Here is a 13528-nt window from a genome sequence, read left to right on the forward strand (position 1 = left end):
CAACATCAAGTTACAAAATACTGATTAGAATGCGAATCCCTAAAGCCAGCCAGGTCTTAAAGGTACAGACAGTGTGGATGGAGGGAGCATTAAACACAGGTTAAAGAGATGTGTATTGTCTCCAGACAGAACAGCTAGTGAGATTCTGCAAGCCCAGGAGGCAAGCTGTGGGGGTTACTGATAATGTGACATAAATCCAACATAAAGCCAACCTGGCTGGCTGTAGGGATTCGCATTCTAATCAGTATTCTGTAACTTGATTTTGTGTCTCTGTGCACTGTTTGAGAGTGCATTTCCACTCCATCTGACGAAGGAGCAGCGCTCCGAAAGCTTATGGTATTTGCTACCAAATAAACCTGTTGGACTTTAAACTGGTGTTGTGAGACTTCTTACTGTGTTCACCCCAGTCCAACGCCGGCATCTCCACATCATGAATCCCCCTGATACAGTAAGAAGTTTAACAACACCAGGTTAAAGTCCAACAGGTTTATTTGGTAGCAAATGCCACCAGCTTTAGGAGCGCTGCCCCTTCGTCAGGTGGAGAAATGCTCACAAACAGGGCATACAGAGACATAAACTCAATTTACAGAATAATGATTGGAATGCAGTCTTTACAGATAATCAAGTCTTAAAGGTACAAACAATGTGAGTGAAGAGAGCATTAAGCACAGGTTAAAGAGATGTGTATTGTCTCCAGACAGGACAGCCAGTGAGATTCTGCAAGTCCAGGCAAGCTGTGGGGGTTACAGATAGTGTGACAATCCCCCTGATACCAGGGTCAATTTAGCACGGCCAATCCACCTAACCCGCACATCTTTGGACTGTGGGAGGAAACCGGAGCACCCGGAGGAAACCCACACAGACACGGGGAGAATGTGCAAACTCCACACAAACGGTGACCTGAGGCCGGATTTGAACCCGGGTCCCTGACGCTATGAGGCAGCAGTGCGAACCACTGTGCCACCGTGCCACTCCATTTCAGATGGCATTTGAAAGTCAACCATATTCAAATTTGTGCCATGGGATCTTTTTATCTTCATGTGACTTGGTTTGACGTATCATCTGAAAGATGTCGGGAGCGATTCTCCCAGCATGCTGCGCTGCTCTAGCAGCACAATGGGCCGGGAGACATGAGCTGAGGCCGTGTAGCGGGCTTCCCGTCGGGCACCACGGCCTCCGCGCATCTCCGGCTGCCGGATTTCCGGCATCGTCAGCTCCGCACCAGAAATCGGCGCAGATCTGATTTGAATCTTATAATTTTGATTTCAATATCATTAGCGGGGCTGGGACTGCAGCTACAGGGTAATGGAAAATTCCCCACCCTGGTGTATCAGACGCTTCTCCTCACTGACTTGCCACCATGCCTGATGAGAGTCAGCCACAGTATAATTCAAGTGACGCTTGAGTCTCAGAATCTTCCAGCCCTCACACCCTGGCACCTCCAGAGTGATCACTGCCCACTTTGTCTCCCTGCACCCCTCCAATTTCTTTCCCCAAGTTAAAATTGACCCCCACAGTGGTTGCACAATCAAGGCACTTTGCCTGTAACTGGACTTTTGTGAACAAAGTACAGAAGAAGATCAATAAATTTGCAGAATGTGTGTGCAATTGGCAAATGAACATGTGAGATGGTACATGTTGCTAGGAAGAATAAGGAGGCCTGGTGCTCTTTGAAATGTAAGTTTCTAAATTGGTTGAGAATCTGCAGAATCATCCATAATTAGCTGTGGTCTACGAAGGACCATATTGTCCTCTCGGTTTCTGAGAGAGACAAGTGTAATGATGTGAGGGACACCACACCGCCATGGCTGACCAGGAGTATCTCTCATAGAATGATAGAACCCCTCAGTGCAGAAAGAGGCCATTTGGCCCATCGAACCTGCACCAACAACAATCCCACTCAGGCCCCATCCCCGTAACCCCATGTATTGACCCGACTAATCTCCCTGAAACTAAGGAACAATTTAGCATCGCCAATCAACCTCACCCACGCATCTTTGGACTGTGGGAGGAAACCGGAGAGCCCGGAGGAAACTCGCGCAGACACGGGGAGAATGAGCAAACTCCACACGGACAGAGACCCGAGGCTGGAATTGAACCCAGCTTCCCTGGCACAGTGAGGCAGCAGTGCTAACCACTGAGCCACAATGCTCTATCTCTCTTACTGCATGTTGTTGGTGTGTTGGAGGGATTAGCATGTTCATAACCAATCTGTTTGGCCTTGTCATGAATGCTCCTTCTAAGTCCTGAAGTGGGACTTGAACCCGGGGATTCTGGTTCAAAGGCAGGGGTGATGCTAATCGCTGAGCCACAAGATCTGTCCCTGATCTGTAGGGACAGATATACAAATCGCTAAAAGTAGGGATGCATCTAACGAAGTCTTGGAGAAGCAAACAAAGCTCAGGGATTCCATTCTCGAGGGACAGAGGGAAAAGCAGGGAGATTTTGTTAAACATAGTTACAAGTGTGGTTGGACCACTCGAGGGGCTAACTGGCCTATTCTTGTTCCGAGGTTAGGCGGATTGGCCATGCTAAATTACCCCTTACTGTCAGGGCGACTAGCTAGGGTAAGTGCATGGGGATAGGGCCTGGTTGGGATTGTGGTCGGTGCAAACTCGATGGGCGAAATGGCCTATAAAACCATAAGACATAGGAGCAGAATTGGCCACTCGAGTCTGCTCTGCCATTCAATCATGGCTGATATTTTTCTTATCCCCATTCTCCTGCCTTTTCCTCATAACCCCTGATCCCCTTATTAATCAAGAACCTATCTATTTCTGTCTTAAAGACACTCAATGACCTGGCCTCCACAGCCTTCTGCAGTAAAGAGTTCCACAGATTCACCACTCTCTGGCTGAAGAAATTCCTCCTCATCTCTTTTCTAAAGGATTGTTCCTTTAGCCTGAGGTTGTACCCTCTGGTTCTAGTTTTTCCTGCTAGTGGAAACATCCTCTCCACATCCACACTATCCAGGCCTCGCAGTATCCTGTAAGTTTCAATAAGATCCACCCTCATCCTTCTAAACTCAATGAGTACAGATCCAAAGTCCTCAACTGTTCCTCATATGACAAGCTCTTCATTCCAGGGATCATTCTGCACTGTACGATTGTATGTTCACACTTGGGTTATTGTGGACAGTTCTGGTTTCCAAAATATTAAAACGATAAAGGCACAGACAAAGGTGCAATAGAGGATTTGTTCAAATGATACCAGAGTTATGAGTTCTACCAATGAGGAGTTTCATTTTTTGTTTTTTAACCAACCAGCACGTCTTTCGGACTGTGGGAGGAAATCCACGCAGGCACGGGGAGAATGTGCAAACTCCGCACAGACAGTGACCCAAGCCAGGAATTGAACCCGGGTCCCTGGTGCCCTGAGGCAGCAGTGTTTGAGCAGACTCAGGCTCTAAGAGATGACTAAGGGGTGAAAATGTTTGATAGAATACTTATATTGATGTAAAGATGATGGCCGGGATTTTCCAGCCCTGTCCGCTGCTGGGATCTTCTGGTCCCACTGAAAGCCAATGGACTTTTAGCTGGCCCACTACAGCAGGACTGGAATATCCCAGCCAAAGCTTGCATTTGTTGGGGAGACTGGGACTAGGGGCCATAAACATATAGTCACCAATAAATCAAATTAGGAATTCAGGAACAACTTCTTTACCAAGAGTGTGGTGAGAATGTGCAACTTGCACAGAGTAGTTGAGGTAACTGGCATAGGTGCATGCAAGGGGAAGTTAGATAAATATATGAGGGAAGAGAGATAGAAGGTTGATCGGTAATGTGAAAGAGAGTGGGAGGAGGCTAGTGTGGTGCGTAAATACCGGCATGGACCAGTTGAGCTCAATGGTCTGTTTTCGTGCAATAAATGCAATGTAATTTGGTGTAACATTGCTGTACCAGACTCAGATGTACCACATATTGACACCAAATCCTAAGGGTTTCATCTCCGGCACAGACATTCCTCAAATTCCCAGTTAGATTTTCAACAGAAAAAGAAACAATTGGTGCCAAAACTGCAGTTTCAGAGTGAATGCAGTTTCCCAAACCCCAAAACCTTCCGCATAAGCAAAATGTGTAGCAATAATATAAATCTCTTGGCATTCACTATTAGATTTAATTAGCAGTGCTATATCTTTTAATGATCCTGGATCAATCCACTGATGGCTAGGGGATAGAATGTGCAGCTAAAGTAAGTCTTTATGTGAAGGACATGACAGATTTACCATCATGCCCGCTTATTGGAGGAGACATTTCTTTTAGGAGCTGATTACAACCCAATTATTTGATTATGATTTAAGGTTTGCAATCATTCGTTTGCTGTTGCACTCTCTTTCTGCTGGTGAGATTGCTGAGCTGACTGAATCTATTAGATTCAGGCCATGGGCACGGTGATCCAACTAAAGTACACACTTTCCTGGTTAGCGCAATGGGTAAATATACTGAGTGTACAGGCCAGGCTAGGGGGTGGCACGGTGGCACAGTGGTTAGCAGGGCTGCCTCACAGTTCTACTGACCCGGGTTCAATTCTGGCTTTGGGTGACTGTCTGTGTGGAGTTTGCACATCCTCCCCGTGTCTGCGTGGGTTTCTTCCGGGTGCTGCAGTTTCCTCCCACACTCCAAAGATGTGCAAGTTAGGTGGCTTGGGCATGCTAAATTGCCCCTTAGAGTCAAAAGATGTGTAGGTTGGATGGATTAACCATGGTAACCGTATGGGGTTACAGGGCTAGGGTGGGGGAAGGGGCCTGGATAAGATTCTCTGTCAGGGAGTCCAAGCAGGCTCGATGGGCCAAATGGCCTCCTTTTGTGCTGTAAAGATTCTATGATTCTATGAAATATCTGAGGTTCAAATCTCAGTCTTGGCTAAGATTGTTGATCTCTTTCTGAGTAATAGCATGTGGGGTGGATAGCTACAACAGCAACCTGCATTTACATAGCGCCTTTAAAATGTCCGAGGTGTTTCACGACAGTGTTATCACACACAATTTCACTCCAAGCTGAGGTACATGGAGACATTAGGGCAGAGGGTCCAAAACTTTATCGAGGCTGACATTGCCAAGAGAGTGAGCAGCTTTCTCTCAACTGAAACCCCCTTTGCTCTCTCGGATAAAATATCCCATGGCACTATATAATGAAAATATAAAATAAGATGGGGCCCAGAGGGTATGATCTAAAATTGCTGAACCGAGTGTTGAGTCCAGAAGGCTTTACAGTGACCAGTTGAACAGTGAAGTGTTGGCCTTGGGCTTGTATTAATTAATATTCACTGCAGCAGGGCAAGGATAGAGAGGTCAGTGTGGGAGCAAGTTCAAAAATCAAAATGACGCAGGAAGCCACAGGCTCATTCTTGCAGATTAGATTGAAGTGTTCTGCAAAGCAGGCACCCAGTTTGCATTTGGTCTCCCCAAGGTAGAGGAGGTAATATTGAGAGAAACAAATTCACGATAGTAAATTGAAAGAAATACAAGCAGTTCATTTGGAAGGAGTGTTTGGAGCCTTAGACCGTGAGAAGGGAGGAGGTAAAAGGGTCGTTGTTGCATGCCTTTGTGCTTGCATGGAAAGCTTCCGTAGGAGAGGGAGGAGGTACTGGGGGTGACTGAGAAGGGTGTCCCTTAGAAGAGTCCCTTTGGAACACTGAAAGAGGAGGGGAAGATCTGTTTTGTGGTGGCAAAATGCTGGATGCAGTGGAAACATAGGAGCATGATCCATTGAGTAGGGAAGCTGGTGGCATGGATGGTATGGACAAGGGGAATCCTATTGTGGATCTGGGAGGGAGGAGAAAGGCTGAGAGCAGAAGTGTGTGTTATGTAGAAATGGACCTGAGGCAGCAAGTGTTGGTCTTCCTGCATATGTTGCCTCTCGTGGTTCAAAGTGAGGTGACAGATTAGCTAAGAGTACAGCCAGCTCCCGGAGAAAGACTTGAAATTATACTTTTGCCAAGAACCTATGTTCAGCTTCAAAAGTGATGGACAATGTTTGCTGCTGGATTGTCAGAAACTAATTAATTGAAGTTAATTATTTTCCCCTCATTCTGTCTCAGCGGCTAAATGTATACAAATGGATGGAGTTGGAAAGATGCAGGATTCTCACGTTGGGGAATGGAACGCTTCCTGTTCTGATATCCAGGTGTCAGTGTGAAATGTCCCAAGAAGGTGAGAGTACAGCTAGAGGCACAGTAAAGCTTATCTCAAATTTGTCCCGAAAATGTTCCTCAACTCTAATCTCAGGAGATCAGACTGCATTGTGTGAAATACCTATTTCCTGCACAATTACTTCATGGTCGCTCTGAATAAGACTGTCAACTTCGTGCTGAATTGCAGCTAGATTCGGGCTGTAGACTCCTGGCTACGATAAATCTGATTGAGCTTGCTGAGTTAGAGATGATTTTACAGCAAGTTACAACAAATAGGATCATGTCCACATCTCCCCGTAAAGAAATAACTCACATTTATATAGTGAGTTTTATGACCTCACCTAAATTCTATACAGCCAATAAACTCCGTTGTGAGCTGTCACTTCTGTGATGTAGGTAACATAAGAGGCAATTTATACACATGTGGGAGAGGAGACTGAGCTCAGCAGGCATCAGTTGGGGAGGGAAACAGGAAAATTAGCACATCAGCAGCAGCACCCTCACTGTAGACTGGCGGTCTCGACATATACATGAAATAGACAGCGCAGACAAAGGGTGGATGTTTCACTATATCTATCAACAGGACACAGCGGAATGTCCTTGCTAACAGCACCAAAACTGTAATAAAGACATGATTAAGTGACCATTATCTGAATGGACATTCCATCCATCTACCACTAAAGATTATGACATGACTGATGGGACGCGATTAAACAGCTATTGCCTTGGGCCTACCTCTTTGTATCATATGTAAATAATTTACTGATTTGCGTGACTAGAAACAATTATCTTAACTAGAAGTTGTAAGAAATGCCCTATAAAAAAGGCTGAGAATACACAATTGAGCAGAGCAGACTGAAGAAGCCTTGGGGATTCTTCAGTTCTCTCCTTATCGATAAGGCGGCAATAAAGGATCCATCATTCACAAACGCTGCATCCAAATATCCTTCAAGCACCAACAAACAATGGTGTTATTTTTGGTATTAGTTGTAGGATAAATCTTGACCAGGTGCCTGATCCCCTGCTCTTCTTCGAACAACACCATTACTTCCTCTACATCCACCTGAAAGCGGCAGAAGGAGCCTGGGTTTAACTGATCATGTGAAAGATGGCACCTCTGACAGTACAGCACTTCTTCTGTACTATAGCAAAGTGACAGCATAGATTTTATGATCAAGTGCCCAGAGTGTGACTTCAACTCATAACCCTCTGACAATCTAGTCAGAGTAAGAAGTTTAACAACACCAGGTTAAAGTCCAACAGGTTTGTTTGGTAGCAAAAGCCACACAAGCTTTCGGAGCCTTAAGCCCCTTCTTCAGGTGAGTGGGAATTCTGTTCACAAACAGGGCATATAAAGACACAGACTCAATTTACATGAATAATGGTTGGAATGCGAATACTTACAGCTAATCAAATCTTTAAGATACAAACAATGTGAGTGGAGAGAGCAGCAAGACAGGTTAAAGAGATGTGTATTGTCTTCAGACAGGACAGCCAGTGTGACTCTGCAGGTCCAGGCAAGCTGTGGGGATTACAAATAGTGTGACATGAACCCAAGATCCCGGTTGAGGCCGTCCTCATGTGTGCGGAACTTGGCTATCAGTTTCTGCTCAGCGACTCTGCGCCGTCGTGTGTCGTGAAGGCCGCCTTGGAGAACGCTTACCCGAATATCAGAGGCCGAATGCCCATGACCGCTGAAGTGCTCCCCAACAGGAAGAGAACAGTCTTGCCTGGTGATTGTCGAGCGGTGTTCATTCATCCGTTGTCGCAGCGTCTGCATAGTTTCCCCAACGTACCATGCAATCTAGTCAGAGGCAAGATGCTATCAAATGAGCCACAGCTGACAGAACTAGAATCTTGCTGCTGCATCACAGTGGTATAGATTTATTAATGTACTGAAACAAGATAGCTAAGAATGTGGTTGGGCATATTGGGATAGATTTTCACTTTTACTGACTCAAAGTTGAGCTTCACTTGGACAAAATGTAGACAGAACATCAATCATTACATTTTGCCCTCCCCAATGGAACCCATGTAGTTTTGATTTTACTTCCATTCTTTTTAGAGGAAGGAAATTGAGGTAAGCTGAGTTACAAGCACATAATCTCCCTGCACGGCATCCCAGTGCTGCTTACTGCCCAAGTGTTGAAGACAAAACTATACCTTTGAGAGTTTTGGAACACCTTTATCAGGAATTTTTATCATTACCTTATCTTTATTTTTGAAATTCCATTTGAAAAGCTGTTCCCAAGATTCATGAAGGAAGGACAGTCAAGAATTCACAAAGTGAATTAGATATGAACTATGGCTGCGATTTTGCACCCGCGTTCGTTGCAAGCACAAAGGGTATAAAATGTCGCAAGAGTCAGAAAACAAGAATCTCACTGGCAAGATCACATTTTCCGGTTTTCCTTATCCCTTGCCAGTAACGCAACAGGGTTCCTGCCCAGAAAGGTCAGGACCCTCATTTCAATAAATGAACATCTTATTAAAGGGCTTCCCCATCATAAACCAATCCACGCCCCACATCAGGAAATCCCCCCTTTGCCAGCATGACATTATGTCAGCGATGTCTACAACTGGTTTTGCAAAATGTGAACCAGGCGAAGGGAACATGTAAGGGGCACACAAGTAAGTGTAGCCCTTGGTTGGAGAGGGATATACCCAGGTGGTTCCCTGGCACTGCCCCCCCCCGGCATGGCCAGGCTGCCGGCAGTGCGGAGGGAGGGGGCTCCCTGTGGGGAATTCCATTAGGGTAATCCCCTTATCTGTGGGGAGGTTCCCCTTGTGCAAGTAAGGGACGGGGGGGGGGGGGGGGGTGGGGGCGGTGGAGTTCCTGTGTCTGTGGGGGGTTCTCTGTGTCCATGGGGATGGGGGTGGGGGGAGTTCTTCATTTCTTATCAGAGATTGGGACACCCCTTAAAAACGCCGCCAGAATTTTGGCATTCCCAGTGTTGTCGGTTTTTTCTGGCCTGTCCCTCCAGCGTGATAGTGTGGGCCAGGCCTGCAGATATTTCTCCACAGGGTCTAGTGCAATGTGGCAAGAAAAGCAGCTAGAGAGCTACACAGCGGTTTTCTCACCTCAGTCGGCACCCTTAGCCTGAATATTCCACCTTAGAACAGGGGGGAAGGGGGTGGGAACAGTGGCAGAAGAAAGGCGAGGCAGGTAAATATCAGGTACTGCACATAGGGAACAAATTTAGCCAACATATGTAGTAAATTAATGATGTTGAAATATCTATTGGTGCTGGGGAAAGAGATGCAAACTTGAAATTTGAATGAGCGCAACTCTCGCCTCTGGCAATGAGACATGACTGCAAATCCAGGCCTGGTATCTCATTGCAAAGGCGGAATGGGCCATTTGGCAGGATATTGGATACATAACCTTTGTCACATGCAATGCTCTTACAATTTTATAATGCATGGCAAATATCTGCTCAGTCAATCATTCTATTCAACCATTAGATATACGAGTAGAAGTAGGCCATTCGGCCCATTGAGTCTGCTCCACCATTCAATGAGATCATGACTGATCTGATATGTTAATTCTCAAATCTACTTTCCTGCCTTATCCCCATAACCCTCGATTCCCTTACTGATTAAAACTCTGTCTATCTCAGCCTTAAACAAACTTAATGACACAGCCTCCACAGCCCTCTGCAGTAAAGAATTCCACAGATTTGCTACTCTTTGAGAGAAGAAATTCCTCCTCATCTCTGTCTTAAACGGGCAAACCCTTACTCTAAGATTATGTCCTCTGGTTCCCCACAAGGGGAAACAACCTTTCAGTATTTACCCTGTCAAGGCATACTCAGTCCAAAGATGTGCGGGTCAGGTTGATTGGCCATGCTAAAATTGCCCCTTAGAGTCATGAGATGTGTAGGTTAGAGGGATTAGTAGGTAAAATATGTAGGGATATGGGGATAGGGCCTGGGTGGAATTGTGGTTGGTGCAGACTCGATGGGCCGAAGGGCCTCTTTCTGCACTGTAGGGTATCTATCTATCTATTAAGCCCCCTGAGAATCCTATGTGTCTCAATAAGCTTGCCTCTCATTCTTCTAAACTTCAATGAGTACAGGCCCAACCTACTCAACCTCTCCTCATAAGAAAATCCCTCCAAACCCAGGATCTACCTGACATCAATCTAGTGAACCGTCTCAGGATTGCCTCCAAAGCCAGTATATTGGGGTGGCACGGTGGCACAGTGGTTAGCACTGCTGCCTCACAGTGCCAGGGACCTGGGTTCAATTCCCGGCTTGGGTCACTGTCTGTGTGGAATTTGTACCTTCTCCCCGTGTCTGCGAGTGTTTCCTCCGGGTGCTCCGGCTTCCTCCCACAGTCTGAAAGGCGTGCTGGTTAGTGCATTGACCCGAAAAGGCGCTGGAATGTGGTGACTTGGGGAATTTTACAGTAACTTCATTGCAGTGTTAATGTAAGCCTTACTTCCGACTAATAAATAAACTTTATATCTTTCCTTAGATAAAGGGGGTCAAAGTTGTCCACAGTGTTTCAGGTGTAGTCTATCTAATGGAGTGCTCATTCTCAGGTAAGTACTAAAAACGCTACAACACAGAAAAGCAGGGAGTACTTCCCTCTTTTAGCCAACTTTGTGAAAATAAGATCAATCACTTTTGTTATTTGTAGTACCTTATTGGGCATTAACTGCTCCAAATTATCTACAGCACAGAGATAGGCTATTCGGTCCATGAAAGCTAAGCCAGCGTTTAAGCTACACACAAACCTCCTCCCACTCCACTTCACCTTATCACCAGATTTTTCGATTAGTTTCTCCTTCAAGTACTTATTTAGCTTCGCCCAGATTTAAAAATAGCTCACAGGCTGTGAAGCACTTTGGGATGTTCTGAGGATGTGACAAGTTTGCTTTTCACAAAGTTTGTACATTCATGCTGGATATTCTGTGTACTTGGTGTCAACAGTCACTCCTGTTAAAGGGCACTCCCAGGTGTTAGCAGCTCAGAATCACCTTGGGGGTCTTATGTGTGCCCTCGGTTCTGGATTAGTGAATAAGAAAGAGACAGCCTGAAACAGGTGGGTATCTAGGCCAACCATGTAGAGGCCCTTCCAAAATGGAGCCAGAAAGGGGCAGTTAATTGATTATTTGAACACTATTGTCCCATTGTTATCAAATGAAGGCTTCAGAAACCCCAGAAATGTTATCATGCACAATAAATGCAAATTAGTCCTTTGGCCCTGGTTCCTTTTCTTCCATCTTTCATTCCATTTCATTTTTTTTTTCTAATTGACTTCATTCTTCCTTCCCATTCTAATCCTCTGCTCTTTTATTCCAACTATAATATTCTACCGCTGCGGGAGAGGTAAAGTGCGGTGGGGGTTGGAAGCTAACTTCTTGTTCTGACCTCGAATAAACCAAAGATAAACTTGATATTTCCTTTCCGTAATCAATAGAAAAGCTTTTATTGCCACTGTGCACACTCTGGAGTAGCCTTCTCCCGTGACAGCAGTGCCAGGAGAACATTTCTCAGCGCTCCACCTATAAACAGCGTGACTTCAGATCAACGGGAGACCAGATCCAGGGCTGCTGGCCCCAGAAAATTAAACCGCAGGCTGGAATTGAGACAGAGAGTTGTCATCACTGGTGGTTTTGTTCCCTTCAGTTGCATCCAATGCCATCGCTACCAACAAAACTAATTAAAGGTGATCACAGAATTACTGTCACAACATTCCCACTTGTGCTGCTAATGAATTACTTCATTCTACATTTTTCTCAAGTGCAGAGTTGTTTCCCTGACACTGCAGCTGAGGAACAAACGCCATCAAAGCAATTTCGAACCGTGAATAATGATCCCGAGTTTGGGTTCCAGGTGCAAGTGCTTGACATTTACTGAGCATCTCGAGCTTGGGGAGTGGGGAGGTGGGGAGGAGGGTGGTGAAGAGAGGCAGGGTTTGTCTATCATTGATCTTAATTACAAAATACTGAACATCTTCACAGAAAGGTTCCCTTTTCATTTACTTTGAAATGCAGCTATCAGAAGTGCGGCGGGAACATTCAGTGCTTTTTGCACAGCGGGGGAAGAGTTCCTTAAAACAAAAAGCAATCTCCATCCAAGCGAATGTTTTAACTGTTCGACAATCCCTTTGTGGAACTTTATGATCACACGCCATCTGCTGCACTTTCGCTGGTTTGGAGAGGAGTAAAATTAAGGCCAGCAATATAAGGCAGCCACCTTGTGGCTATGGGGAATTCGGAAGGTACTTCTTTACCCAGGAGAGCAATGAAAATGTGGAACCCACTACCGCAGGGAATAATTGGATAAGGTGAATAGTACAGATGTATTTCAGGGGAAGTTGGCTAAGCATTTCAGGGAAAGGAGAATAGAGAGCTATATTCGTAGAGTTGGATAAGATGGATGAGGAGGAGGTTCAAGTGGAGCATAAATGCCAGCATGGATTGGATGGTCTAGCTGTTTCCAGGCTCTACATCCTACGTTTGATGGCTAATAGAGGTTTATAAAATGTTGAAGGGGATAGATAGAGTGAACGTTCAAAGACTATTTCCTCGGGTGGATGGAGCTATTACAAGGGGGCATAACTATAGGGTTCGTGGTGGGAGATACAGGAAGGATATCAGAGGTAGGTTCTATACGCAGAGAGTGGTTGGGGTGTGGAATGGACTGCCTGCAGTGATAGTGGAGTCAGACACTTTAGGAACATTTAAGCGGTTATTGGATAGGCACATGGAGCACACCAGGATGATAGGGAGTGGGATAGCTTGATCTTGGTTTCAGATAAAGCTTGGCACAACATCGTGGGCCGAAGGGCCTGTTCTGTGCTGTACTGTTCTATGTTCTATGTTCTATGTTTCTCGCCATATATTGGCTCGAAAGGGCTCTGTGAAAGGCGCTATACAAATTCTTCTGATCACCGTCTGATGTTTCCAAGAGGTGGAGTAAAAAGGTAAAGTTAAAGTCTTAGAATAACAGAATCTTACTGTACAGAAAGAGGCCATTCAGCCCATCGAGTCTGCATCGACCACAGACCCAGGCCCTATCTCCACAACCCCATGCATTTACCCTAGCTAGTTCCCCTGACACCAAGAGGCAATTTAGCGTGGCCAATCCACCTAACCCGCACATTTTTGGAATGTGGGAGGAAACCCACGCAGACACGAGGAGAACGTGCAGACTCCGCACAGACAGTGACCCAAGCTGGGAATCGAACCTGGGTCACTGGCGCTGTGAGGCAGCAGTGCTAACCACTGTGCCATTGTGTCACCATAGTCCCGGATGCCCATAGGCTGCTCTCCCCTTTGACTGGTGGCAATTTTAACCCGAGGATCACCATATCTCGGGTGAGGGGCAGGGTTGAGAAGGTGGGGCCTTCATGAATAACCTCAGCCGGTACAGGAATTGAACCC

This window comes from Mustelus asterias, chromosome 22 (genome assembly GCF_964213995.1).
Source record: "Mustelus asterias chromosome 22, sMusAst1.hap1.1, whole genome shotgun sequence".
In the NCBI taxonomy this organism is placed as follows: Eukaryota; Metazoa; Chordata; class Chondrichthyes; order Carcharhiniformes; family Triakidae; genus Mustelus; species Mustelus asterias.